The sequence below is a fragment of the Crocodylus siamensis genome, chromosome 6 (genome assembly GCF_052110815.1).
Source record: "Crocodylus siamensis isolate JL-2025a chromosome 6, ASM5211081v1, whole genome shotgun sequence".
Classification (NCBI taxonomy): domain Eukaryota; kingdom Metazoa; phylum Chordata; order Crocodylia; family Crocodylidae; genus Crocodylus; species Crocodylus siamensis.
The window spans coordinates 58,899,508-58,914,321 of record NC_143400.1 but is presented as its reverse complement, the minus strand read 5'-3'; positions in this window follow the sequence as shown (position 1 = coordinate 58,914,321).

Here is a 14,814-nt window from a genome sequence, read left to right as displayed (position 1 = left end):
TCATGCTGTGCTCATGGCTCTATATATTTGGACTATATTTTTTAGAAATCTAAAGCTGTAATTATTTTACATTTTAAAATAGATCACATTGTAAGCTAGATATCTGATAGCTACTGAGAGTCTATTTCTTGCATGGCTTGGAAGCAGTTAGTAGTAGTCTATTCAGTAGGCCAAATTGCACTTTACAACTTCAGCACTGGGACATAAAAGTGGTTTCATAATTCTAGAAGGAACAAGGTTCAAAACAAAAGGCTGTTCCTGTGCAATTATGAATTTCTTATTGCTTTGAGTTTTGAGGTCTCACCACACTATCAACATGCAGTGCACGTCTGTACTACTGGCTACAGCAGTATAACATGCAAAATTCAAAATGGACTTTCTCTTCCAAATACATTTTCTCTTCAAATGGAAGTAGCTCCCTCTCTTCCCATCCCAGACCTTTGTAGAGAATCCTGTATGAATAACATACAGCATTAATAGATAATTTATGGAGTTTGGGTGGTTTGCTTGGAACTGTGCAAACACAAAGGAGAATGTGGTCTGACCTCTGTTTTAAGGAATTTATATCCAAAATTAGACATAAACTTCTTTAGAAAATTCCAATCTCAGGGATTTAGATCTCCAGCTTCCACTAAAAATCAATCATAATCAATCTCATTTCCTCCAAAACTTGCCCTGGTTCTGTAGGTCCTTTTTTAAATAGTCTTTTGTCTGTCTTGGCATTGAAGACAGATTTCTGTTTCCATGAAGCATGTATTTTGTGAGTGCTGTGTCTTAAAAGAAGTGTACTAAGAAAGTTTCTTCCTGAAAAATGATGCAATCAAACAGTTTTTAATTGATGACATTTTTTTATGCTGCTGTTTACAAGGGAATATCTTACTATATTAGACTAAAAAGAATAATGTGAGGTAACTCAGGGATGACTTGCTAGATAAAATGTAGTTGAAAACAAAAAAAAACTATTTCTGATTTCAATGAGAATAGGAAAGGGCTGCTTTTACCCCCACTGTGTATTTTGAATACCCTCACTGAAATCATTACGACTCGTGGAGTAAGATACTAGGGCTGTGTGAAACACCACCACTTCACCAAGTTTCAAGGAGATAGGTTTTTTGTGAAACTGCACCTCAAGCTATTCAAAGCAAAACTAGTATCGCTTAATGGCAGTGGCAGCCTGCTGTCGTCCCGCATGCAGATCCAGGGGCCCAGTCCCCCTGGGAAGAGTCTGGCACAGCCCTGTGGCCCTCTTAGGGGGCGTGGGCCCCTAGATCTGTGCATGGGATGACAGCATGCTGCTGCTGCTAGCTGGGGCCAGCTCCATGTGTCAGCCTGAGCTTCCAGTTCAATTCCTGAACTCTCTGATCACTCCCCCAGGAAGAGCTGGGGAAATGATCAAAGAGCTATGGGAACCAATCAGAGAGCTGGGGAATCAAACCAGGAGCTAGATGCCAATATCAGAGCAGTCCTTCCCCCTCCTTAGTTTTTGTTTAGCTGCAAGCAAGTGGGCTTCGAAACTTGAAACATTAAAAAAATTTCTAAACATTTCAAGTGCTGTCATTACATTTTGAAGCTGTTTTGAAGCCTTTCCTTTTGTTTCAATTTAACTGTTTTGAGCTGAATGAAACGCCCATTGAAATTTTGCACAGCCCTATAAGATACTACTATATTCAGTTGTTGTGTGGCAGAAGCTTTCTCTTAATTTAATTTGACAAAGTTTCCAAACATTATTGTGGTGATTCTCTTTGTCCCCTGTTATTTATGAGTTAATTTGCACATCTGGAGCATATCTCTTATTTTTTTAATTTATCCTTTTCACTTCTCAGCATATCAAGATAGCTGAAAATTTTGATAGGCAGAGGGCCTGGGTCTAGCAAGGAGCCCAAGATGCTATCTTGATACACTGTCACAACATAATGGTTCAATGAGTTCAATGGGTGAGCCTCTAGTGTATTATTATCATATATAGAAGATCTTCTCAGCCTGCAAATAGATCAAAGCCTAGCGAGGTGAATCATGTAAAGAGTAACTCTAGAATGAAATGTAACACCTAATTATCATCACACAGTGATGCAAGCAGCTTAGGACCGGAACTGAAGGATAAAAATATGAATACAACTTATACTTAATATTGAGAAAATGTCTTATGCTCTATGCTGTTTACAGAAGCTCATGTTTTACGCTCTTACCAATTTTTGCAAGTTTTATATATGAAGTAATCTACAAGATCACTAAGGCTAAGGACAGAAGTTACACACAAACTGGTATAAGTGATCTGAAACTGGTTCAAATCTGTAATACAACAGAAGTTCAGTGCAAATAAACCACTTTCAAAATGACTGAAACTGGTTTGTGATAAACCTGGATGTGTGAGTATCAGACTTAACTGAGTTAGATTAAACCAGTTTATGAAATTTCTGTCCTAGACTCCTTCCTGGTTCAAGTTAAATCAGAGTCCCCCAGCATCCCAGCATGCTTTGCACATCCCCCACAAGCACCTCCTTGCAGGGTGGGCAGGCTTGCTGTGGCCCAATCTGGCCTCTAGCCTAGTAGGGAGGCATGCTCTAGTGCCCCCGGCTTCTGGCCTGGGCCACTGCAGGTGTGTGGCTGCATTTCTGGAATCAAAAGCGACTGTCTGTTCATTTGTATATATTCAATCTACGCAGCATAGGCGACTAGTGCCTCCCAAGTCTGGGGGGCGGGGGCACCAGATTGCTGATGGAGATGTGGGGGGGGGTGTTCCCCAGTGGCCAATCGCCGAGGCAGCAATGAAACCAGAAGTGCACTTCTGCCAGGACTTCCAGTTTTGAAGCTGGTGCTTCCAGGGGGTGCATGTGCACAGCCAATCTCAGGGAGTTCATGTGCACCTGCATGCACCCCCTACATGTCACCAATGCTATGCAGTTTAGACTAGCCTACAAAGATTAAATCAATTCAGCCTCAGGCTTTGTGATTGTCTGTACTTAGCTTAACTGCTAATCCATACTGACTCAAATAATGGATGGTTTCGTTAAAAACTCTAGGCATGCATATCTGGCATAATTAACTACCTTTTCATTATTAAGGAGAGAATAGACAAGATTTTATTTATTCCATCTGTAGTATTTCTAGTTTATAATATATTTTGTGATTCTGTTTGTTTCATTTCTCTGTCATTCAATCAATGAAATATGAAGGAAGGGTTGCAATCTTTAGTTATTTCCACCTCATAATATACTTGTGCCTCATGCTTGAATATCCTGAATCTTAGCAGCCCTACTTTGGTTCCATTCCCTTATGTACCATGAAGCTAGCTCAGCTTTACAGTTGTTTCCTGACTGAGGGTAAAATGCTATCATTCTAAATCTTATGTGGAAATGAGACAATAATACCTGCCGCTGGGTGAATACTGCAACATATTGAATTTCTGCAAATACCTCTCTACACTTCTAAACTTATGATTTGCAAAAATCAAATGTTAGCTTCACACATGCTAGACAGTTTATGTTGGACATATCTGATCAGTCATAAATAACCTAAACAGCCTGCATAAAATTATCTGCAAACAATATACAGAGTTAAAGCAATTAGCAAAAATGTTAGCTGAATTCTGTCCCACAAGCAGAAAAAAAGTCTAAATTTGTTAAATAAGAAATTAATTGTGAATCAGTTTTTGTAATCAACAGTTTTCCTGGACTTAGTTCTGTTGACAAATGACTATGTTTAATGCTGTTACTGACTTCCCATTTTCCATGCAGTGTACATTTGTCTGGGATAAGACAGAAAAAGTCCTACCTTTGTAAGTAAGAGCCAAGCTGTGTGCTACACAAATCTATTGTAGTCAATAGAACTGAGCCAGAATTTTGATCGAAGGCTTTTTAGGTCCTTCAGTTCATAGGAGTTTAGCCACAGGTGAAACTGGGTGTTTCTACATGTGCACTTTAATGCACAGTAGCCTATTTTACTTCTTAAAGCATCACATAAAAAACCATTCAATTACGCTAACATGGAGTAAAATAGGTTGTTGTGCATGAAGCTCCACTTAAAAACCATGTGCATTTGTTACTGTGCATTAAGGCAATCTAATGAGCATTAGTTTAGCACCCCACCTTGGAGGTATTAAATTTAATGCACATTAGGAAAAGCCCCTTAATCCATGCATAGACATGCCTACTGGAGTTAAAGTCCCTTGTGCAGAACTTACTGAGGGACTGTGCCCTCTGTGCTCTTCCCATTCTTCAGCAGGACTGTGCATGTAGCCCTGTCCTTTCCTGTGCTCTTGTGTATTCCCAACCTTTTGGCTGATCAGTAGGGCGGTGTGAATTGGAAACCTCTGAATTGATTCAGAGAGATTTGGAAAGATTTGGACATAGAGACAGCTTTAAATGTTTTGTCTACATACCTTTAGGTAGAAGGGGCTCATGAATGCTGCAATGCTGGGGTGCATGGAGTGTCCCACAGAAGCATGGGGGGCTCCTCAGAGTGTTTGGCAGCAGACCCAGAAACGAACCAGAAGCATTTCCAGTCCACTTCCAGGTCTGCCAGGGAACATGTGGGACGTCCTCCCTCAAATCCCCCAGCTCGGCAACTGGTGCTATCTGGGTCTGGGGGTGGGGCATCTGGGGTCCCCCTGCAGCCGATCACTGAGCCAGAGGGCTGCAGGGGCCCCCTCTTGTGTGCTCCCCAGCAGACCCAGAAGCGGACTGGAAGTAGTTCCAGTCCCTTTCCAGGTTCTCTGCTGAGCACTTGGAGCCCCCCCCACCCCCGGTGGGTGCTCCATGCACCCCAGCATCACAGTGATCATGAGCCACACTGGTACCTCAAGGTATGTAGAAATAACTTTTAAAGCTATGTCAATGTCCGAATCGCTGATTCTCCAAATCCGCATTGAATCTTCAGATTCGGATTTGGTTGAATCAAATCAGGGTCAGTGATCTGAATCAATGAATAGAATTACTGTCCCTGATTTGGCTGAATCTGAATCAAATAGGGCCTGCTTCGTACACCCCTACTGACTAGCTCCTTGGGCAGCAGTTTAGGCAAAGCCGTGGCTCTACCTCTTCTTTCCTTTTTTGCTTCAGAGATCTGCAGGGAACACAGTGTCATATATGCAGAGGCTCCACTTTCATAACATTTCTAGTCTGCTCTGTTTGAGGTCTTTGGCCCCTGGCTATAGCTACTTCAACGACCACCCCTAAAGGTAGCTTCCTAATCCCCGAGGGCACTGAGATGGGAAGTTACCACACCCTAACCTGCCTGCTTTTCCATTAGCACATGGGCTGCCTAAGCCCTCCCCTCACATTTTTCCCAGGATTCTCTACAAAGGTCTGGGATGGGGTGGGGGGAAGGCTACATGGCTACTTCCATTTGAAGAGAAAATGTATTTGGAAGAGAAAGTCCATTTTGCATTTAGTCTCAAAACCCGCAGAACTCTCATATTGTTCTTTTTTTCTGTTTGTCTTTTTGATGGTACTCCATTTCTCCTTCATTTGTGCTCTTTTTCTTTGTGAATATATGCACTATGCTCACTTCATGTTGTGGTGTTGTACCCTATGTATTTGGGCTTTGTCCCTTGCACTCTGTCCCTCTTATTCAATATATTAATTGTGTTTTGTGCACCTTTCTTTGTGCATACCTAAGGATATCTTAAGTGAAGTACATGTATTTAAATATATTTTAAAAATGGTTCTCACTAGAAGTAAGCATGGAGTTTAGTGGCTGTAGTGTTGGCATTGCTCTTCTTGAGATCTTTTTGTTTGGTCTAGACCTGCAGCATTTGATCTCTGAAATGTCTTTAGAAGTTTAAGCTAGTTTTAGAACCTCATTGAGCTTTAAAGCAATATGAGTTAAAGAGAGTGCCAGAGCCTTGCAGGTCAGTTGTTTTGAACAGTTATGCAAATTAACCCATTAAATAAGTTGTTTACAGTTTAACCCCAATGTGGATTCTTCGGCATATGTAGGACTGCAGTGGCTCCTAAAATGAAGCTTGTGTATGCTTAGTGAGGGACACTGTCATGGGACTTTGTCTGGGAAGGCTGGACTTTATATCAGAAGAACTGCCATTCTACTGATGCTGGGACACCTGAGATTATTTTGAGTGTAGGTATATATTTTACAGTAGCATATTATTAAGGCTTTAGTCAAGACCTTCATAATGTACTTCACTGTACATCAAGCTGAACAGACACAAAAAGGGACCAAGTGTTGCTTCAGCAGACATATTTTTTAGAGACTAGCTCAAGAAAGTACTCTTAAGAAATGCCTTTTAAATTCACTGGAGAGATTAAATCTGGAAGTGGATGCCTGTGGTCTGCAGATGATATTACAAAAGCTCCTATTGGTGTTTGTGTTTATGGGCATTGCGAGATTAATATACTTAAATTAAGATATTCTGGGATTCGTAATTGTACAAAAATGAACATAAAACCCCCTTTTATCTCCTAATGACAACAGTGCTCCTTTATATCAGAGGAGACAATGAGGAAACTATAAAAGCTTATTTAATTGGTGCTACTGAAAAAATATAGAAAATGAAAATACAGCACTGGTCAGGCTGCAGCTGGAGTACTGCGTCCAGTTCTGGGCGCCGCACTTCAGGAGGGATGCGGACAGCATAGAGAGGGTCCAGAGGAGGGCCACTCATATGATCAGGGGGCAGCAGGGCAGGCCCTATGGGGAGAGGCTATGGGACCTGAACCCATTCAGCCTCCAAAAGAGAAGGCTGAGGGGGGATCTAGTGGCCTGTTACAAACTAGTCAGAGGGGACCAGCAGGCACTGGGGGAGTCCCTGTTACCCCGAGCACTACCAGGAGTGACCAGGAATAACGGTCACAAGCTGGCAGAGGGGAGATGTAGGCTAGATATCAGGAAGCGCTACTTCATGGTCAGGGCAGCTAGGATCTGGAACCAGCTTCCAAGAGAAGTGGTGCTGGCTCCTACCCTGGGGGTCTTTAAGAGGATGCTGGATGAACACCTTGCTGGGGTCGTTTGACCCCAATACTCTTTCCTGCCATGGCAGGGGTCAGACTCGATGATCTGCTCAGGTCCCTTCCGACCCTAGAAACGATGAAACAATTACAGGAATATGAAACTTACTGGAACTGAAGTTTGACTGTCCCTTAACAACGGTCCTTCTCAAAAAGTGTCATTGACTGAGTGCGATATCATTATCACAGTAAATGGTAAAAGATTAATTTAAACCACCTGAGGAAAGTTCCCAAGAAATGTGTTTGTTATACAGGTGACAATATTCTGTTTTGTAGTTCCAGAAAAAAGTTGTTAGAAAAAAGCAGGTAGAAGGTAGAAATTTGGATCTGCTTAAAGTATTAGTTTTTGTATTGCATGCAGGTTACATGGCCTTATATGATGCAGCAAACTGTATTATCAGGAACAAACTGTGGGCCTGATTTTTTCAAACACTTGACAGATAAGTGACTTTGGTCACAGGATCAGCCCCACTGAAGACAATGGGATCATCATTGTAATCACAGAAGATATGGAACTAATCCTCCAGATATGCGCTGTTCACATGAGCTTCCTATTGTCTCCATGTGAATAAGAGTTCACAGGATCAGTATCTATATCCTCTAAGTGAAGTCCTGGGCACCTTGAAGTCAATGACAGAATTTTCATTGTCTTCAAAAGGGTTGTGGTGATGACTATGTAAGAACACACATGCACACACACCATGCTTATTACTGACTCTGTATAGGAGTAGCTGAAGAATGTCCTTGTATTCTCCAAACAAGACTGAGTAACGAAATCTCACTAACCTTTATGAATCTTGTCATATCTATTCAGTAGCTGTTACTGAACTGAATGGGTGAACTTGTGGTCTTCCCATCTTTTTCGCAGGCGGAAAAAGCCTTGCATTTAACCTTCATCTTTTCTACCACTGAAAAATCTTTTTGAGGAAATGACTCCTCCTAAACTTCTGTTTTCATTTTGGAGGATCACAAGTCAAGGACTTGCATTCTTAGTCTAGTCTTGTCACACCTCAGCAAAGATTTGAAATCTGAATCTTATTTATTACTAATATTTCTTACAGGGGTGGGTCCAGACATTTTTTTGTGGGGAGGGAAATCAGAGTAGATTCCTGAGACACTCTGTGCCACCATCCAGACCAGAAGTAGTGCACCAGCTTTATTGTAGCACTGCTGTGTGAATACAACTTTGCTGCTTCCAGTTCCAGCACACTGTCCATTCTAAGTAGCATAACTTGGAGTGGGTGAGCAGGGTACTGGACAAACAAGGCATCAGCCATGGGTGCCAGCTCAGTAGGGGTGCCAGTATCATCCCCCATGGAATCTGTGCCCTGGCAGGAGAAGGAGCAACAGCTGGGATATGCAGACTGCTGTGGCAGGAGCAACAGCAGCTGGTGACTGTTTTTGAATCTCTGGTGTAGGCAAGATTCTGACCTTCCTCCTCCCATCCCCACGTAGAATACCTGCCCTTCTGGAGCTCAGCAACACTTTTCCCCACCTCCCAAAATCTCTCAGGGTGAAAACCCTGCTCAATATGCCTCCGCCCATGCTGCATGTGTCTGCATATATCTACATGGCACTAGGCCACTAGACAGTGCTCTGCAAATTTACCTGAGCTAACTCTGCATATGCTATCTCTGGAAATGGAAGCAGCATGGCTGAATGTACAATGGCACGTTGCCTGGGTTAATTATCCATGCCTCTCAGCAGAGCTAGTAAGTCTGTCAGCAGTGCCTCACTTGGAGTAGTGCTGCTGCCAGTTCAGGAGACAGTGCATGTAATGTGTGTACTGCACTCTGCTTCTTGGCGTAACAGGAACACTCGGGTGGGCAGTAAGCCAACTGTGTTCTTCCCATATTTGCCCTTGATTCCTTGGATTATTCATTTATGTGTGTATTTCCAAAGTCCTGTTTTATATTAGGCATTTTCTTTGAAAGCTTTGCTAAGTGGAAAAAGTAATCAGTGGAAGTATATATCTGAAAGAATATGTGTTCAGGTTGAGGATGACAAAATACAGAGCCATCTTCAAATCAATGCAAGAAGAAACAGATGTTGGTGGAGTGATCCTTTAACATACAGTAAATTTTATCAGCTTCAAGTAATTGCCATTATTAGGTGTGCTAATTAAAAGAATTAAAGATTAAAAGTGGAATTTTCCAAAGGAAACATTCTGCTCCCATTGTAGTCACTTTATTGTCGGCTGAAATGGAAGTAGAATTTGGCCAAGGATAAGTGATTTTGAAAATTCCACCATAAAGTCCCTGCTTATGTTCCTTGATATGAAACAGCTCATTGTTTCACTGTTCTTCATACAAATTCTAAAAAGCAGAAGGCGTTAAAACAGTATAGAGATATAGTGTAAATGCACTAATATTTGTATAAAGGTCTTTACACTGATGTAGCTTTTCCCCTCCTTTAGGGAATAAGCCTCTGGATCTGAGCTGATATAGTTTAAGAAATACAAAAACTGTGCATAGAAACACCTGGAGACTGCTGATGTGACTAAGAGAAATAGGATTTGTCACAAATCAAAAAAATGATTTACCGAACATGAATTATGCATATAAAATTGTTGATGTACAAATGTAATACTTCAATTTTTGCAAGGTAACTCTTTGTTTTCCTTTATGCTGCACTCTAGTTTGATGACATCCAAGTCCAGTTTTAGATCCTTCATACACACTGGAGGATACTGATATGAAAAAAATTCCATTGAACTTGGTAGGACTGTGTGGGAACAGTTATGCAACAACACTCCATGTAACTAGTTTGATAGTACTTAGCACTAATATAGCACTTCATTTTCAGAGTTCTGTACAAACATTACCTAATTTGTCTTTGAGACACCTGTGGGAGTGGTTAAATGAGTACTAGTCTCTGCACTGCACATAATGAGAGGAAAAGCTTATGAACCAATAAATGAAGACTTTTAGGTTATTTGCCTGAGGCTACATGACAGTAGCAGAGCCAGGATTAAATTTTAGGAAGGAGTTCCTGGCTCACAGCCCTGGATTTAATCTCCTCATCCTCTGTATATGCTTTTCCCCTGAATTTAACTAGTAAAACACATAGAGCAAAAACCCAAGAATGAGCAAATAAGGAAATGTAGTTTGTCAAGGCATGCAGGCGCACAAACCAATCTTACTGGAAATAATTAATAATAATGGGCCAGATCATTATCTTAGTTACACTGATGTAAATCTATCGAAACTCTATTGACTGCAGTATATACGTTTCTTAATTAGCATACATTTTACCATAAACTAGCTTGATTTATTATGGGGTCAGTAATGTTTCTTGCTGACAAGGTAGTTTTTCAGCCTATCTCTGTTATAGTAAGGTTTTAAGTTCTGAGTTGCAACACAGTTTAAAACTTTTCAGATACTATATATCACAGAAGGAACTCTGGGAAATAAACTTTAACCTTAAGATCATTAAACAAAAATATACACAAGGGTTCATTTGATGGCAGTCATTCTAACTTACATTAAGACTCCTAGAACCAGTATCAACCAGATTCTCATGTCAATATTGGTTGATTTATCTATCTAATTTATAACATAGCTTTTTTACTGAAGTCATCTATACATCTTGTAGAAATGAACCAATAAAATTAATTTCTAAGTTACAGCAACATCTGTATTGGAACATCTGTTATTGAAACCATTATTATGCAATAACATTTTTAGTTGTAGTAGTAGTACCACCTTCATAGACTGCCTCGTGTTTTGAAGGAGAATATGAAATTTGTTTGCTTTGGTGGATAGGAAAAGCATTATTTTTTCCTCCCATGGTGGAATAAGAATTTTTTGTCCACTAATATCCCCTGCTATATGGTACTAAATAATAGATACAGAGAGTAAATATTTCCCAGTAGGTTAGTCAATGTAGGAGACTGGTTTTTGGCCAAGGCTGGATGCTTTCACATTTCCCAGTAAAAGTCCAGAGCTATACACTTACTGATTTTTTTTTTCACACAGAAAGTAACTTTCTCATGTGAAGTCCAAGGTTTTCTAAGTAAAATTGAAATGGTTGCAAAGAGCCACAAATCAATTCAGAAGTGAAATAACTAGTGTTAGGTGAGGCTGGAAAGTAAAGCTGCTTTACCAACATTTCCAAAGTGTCATTTTTTTAAGGTCTGTCACTAAAAATAAGTTTCCAAGAGCTCATCAAAGTGAAGTAACCTATTCAGAAAGCTCATCAATGTTGCATGCCTGTTTGCAGTGTTTATATGTCCATCAAAGACATTAGGAAGAATGTCATGAGCATATGGATATTCATTTCCAAACATTTGTCAAACATTGTCACGAATTGTTTTCTATTTTACTTCTACCAGAGAGTATTTGAGAGTATGTTGTTGCCTAGGAAAGCTCTTGCCTGCTTCTCCAAGTCATTCTCTTCCTTACATTGTCTACCTGGGTTTTCTTTTTGCTGTTCAAGGTTTTAGGGATATTTTGGTTTGTTGTCCAGAGAACAAAGAAGGATCATAGGAAAGTAGGGCTGGAAGGGACTTCACAAGTACAGTCTCTTCTTGCTCAAGGCAGGATCATCCCTGACTAAACCATTACAGCCAAGAGTGTGGGAGAATAAAATGTATATTGTTTATCCTATTTTGGTTTTAAATAAATTAACTATACATGATAGCAATGTATATACACATATCTATATGATTACAAATTACAGTGAACAAAGCAAACTACTACATGAAAAATGTATACATTACAATTATAGCATAATTGCAGTACAATAAACTTTTAAAGAAACCTTTCAAGTGCTTAATAAAGGAAAACAGATTGTTAAAGTATGGATTTGGTTCTGAAAAGAACAATTCCTGGTGCTTTTGACAATGTTTTTTGCATTGTTTATAAGCAGTATTCTCGAACAGTTTTTTCAGGGCCCTTCTGTACTATGTGTCAATGCCCAATTTGGAAATAAGTTGAATGGATTTATTGATAAACTGTCTTGCATCAGTGAACTATCACCTACCAAGAAACTGTACCTAGAGATCATCGGATGAACAACAGTCTGGGAATACACAACTATATCTTCTGGCTTTCTGTCTTTAGGAATGAAATCAGATTAATACAAGTGCCTTTTAGAAATAACATTGAGACTTTACAAATAAAAACTGCAGCCTTTGATGCTGTGGCAGACTAGGAGGCTTTGGAGGAAAAGGGAGTGGTGCAGAGTTGGAGATTTTGTATCTGCAGCAAAACAAGCCTCTGTTTACCTCAGTAGTGCTTAGACTTTTGGCCCCATGGGTTGAATGAATGGATCATGGCTGGATCGCTTATGAGGTTAATACCCAGCTTGGGCTCTGTGCTGCTTTGGCCCAACTTCACATGTTGAGATCTGGCCCTGTACAACCAATCTAGTACTCAGGACCATGCTATCTGTCATGCTGGGCTCCCCACAACTCCAGAAATTAGGCACTGGGAAAGCAGCAATTAATGTTGCCACTGCTCCACTGCCACCAAATGTTCTTACCAAAGTGAGTCTTGCAGGTTAGATGACATGGTGGGCACCTGTGGTCTGTCTCTTCATCTCTGTGTGGTACTGGTATGTGGCATGGCGACCAAGACTGTAACCCCAGCAAGACCCCATCAAAATTCCTGGGGCCATAAGGTCCCCATGGTAGCTATGTCTGCTCTACACAGCTGGGAATACTTGATAGGCTGGATCCACGGGCCCAATACAAATCCTCCCTGAGTTTGCTCCTGCAGAAAAAGGGAAAGGAAATGTGATAGAGTGCCTGAGATTTTAGCTGGTGCAGAGTCCCAGAGGATTTTGGAAGCCTTTAGCTGCAGGGAATAGAGCCATACATTTTCAATCTGTCCATAATGTTGATATGTTAAATAATGTTCTCACTGAAGTTCAAAAGAATTTCATTTTGCTGCTGACTACCAGGGAAACAGGACTGTGTTCATAGCATGCATAAGAATCTATCATAAAATAAAATTCAGCACTCCGTTCTCACTACCATTTTTTTGGCAGTCCATTAGGAAGGAACTATATGACCTTTCACTCATGAATTAATTATTAAGTTGTTGCCAGTAACATCATTTTCTCAGGAATTATTGTTTAATTTTATTATTTGTTTATAGTATGGTAGTGTCTTGAAGAAAACTGAAAAAGAGGTCCTGATTTAGGATCCAGCTCCAAGTTAGGAAGTTCCTTTTCTGGTTCTTTTCCATGTGTGAGTGAACTACTGCAGATTTGAGCCATTTGGGATGATATCTTCCAGGAACAGCTCATGGGATTTAAGGATTGTCCCATCAGAGAACAAGCTACATCCTGATCTTGACCGTAAACACAAATGCTACACTAACTATGACTGGGACGGGTTACCTGAAGAGGTTCTTGAGTCTCCATCATTGGAAATTTTTAAGAACCTGTTAGAAAAGCACTTAGATGACATGGTTTAGGCACAGCGATCCTGCTTTGAACAGGGGGCTTGACTAGAAGGCCTTTTGAAGTCCCATCTAGCTCTATATCTCTGATTCTATATTCTATTTTTATTTTATTTTATTTAGGTTTAATTCAAAACATTTCCTATTTACTTCATCTCTGGTATCTATATGACTTTTTAAAATTTTCTGCTATGTTTGCAATTTGGACAACTTAATTTACATTGGTCAAAATCTGCATCACTGAAAAAGTTTTTACCTTATGGTAGTGGTTCTCAACCTTTTTAGACTCAAGACAGTAGAAAGTGCCAGTTTTTAGTTTAGTTTTCACTCTTTTTTGAGTGCAGAAAAGTTATAAAGCATGTTGTTGTTGTTGCAAAGAACACAAAAAGACTACATTAGGTCAGAATGCTTTTAACACCATGAATTAATTCCCATTTGCACACCTAACAGTGCTAATATTGCATGGCACCCTACAGTAACCTTAAAAGGATCTCAAGGCACCCAGGGGAGCTGCAGCACCTTGGTTGAGAATCACAGGGACTTGATTCCCTGTGGGTCTGCACTTTACACAGTTACACTAGTGCTATGTGGCAGTAAATTAAATAGGGCCCTGTCTTCACTTCAAAATGTTGCTAGTTAAAGTACTTTAACTGTACAACATATATCCTATTATGGTGTATTCCCATTTAGCAAAGCAAAAATTAGCTATATTGATGCAATGTTCCAAATACCAGCATCCTTGCTTCTACACTCAGGTTTTTAGTAGCATAACAGTGCAAAACAATGGAAAATAAGTCCTTTTTAAAAATGTTGTTGTTGTTGTCATTTTATTATGATTTACCACAGCTGGTATTGCATATTTTACAGCTATGCTAAAATGTGTTTTATAATAAAAAAAGCAGTGAAGCATTAGGGATATCCAACAGAATAAGAGCTATTACACTCTTACCTTTTGCTGTATAATTAAGGGTTTTTTGAATGAGAAAGTATGAGTGTTTTGCACTTCAAACAGAATTGCTGTTTATACAAATAAAAGTAGATTTAACCTTTCCACAATGGTGTTTATCCAGATTATTCAGCCTTGGGGGCATTCTGCTGAATGGCAGCATTGCTACATTATTGTCAAATCTCCTGCCATTGGTTTAATTCTGCCCTATTTGTCATTGTAGTACAATGATGTCTCAACAAACAAGGTCTGGAAAGTGACTTGAAGTTCCTTGTTAATCATTTAGTGGTTATAGGCTGAGGAGCATTTGGTAAACATGGACTTCTGTCAACTTCCTTGTAAGAGTTTTGGTTTACTCAGAAGATATGAAGGACACTCTGATCATTAAATTGTTTCAGCCCTTACTCTGGAAAAATATTAACTTGCTAGAGGGAGGCAAAACTATTAAGTAAGAAATGTTAACCTTTGGCAAATGTTTGCAGCAGCCTCTTCAGAACCT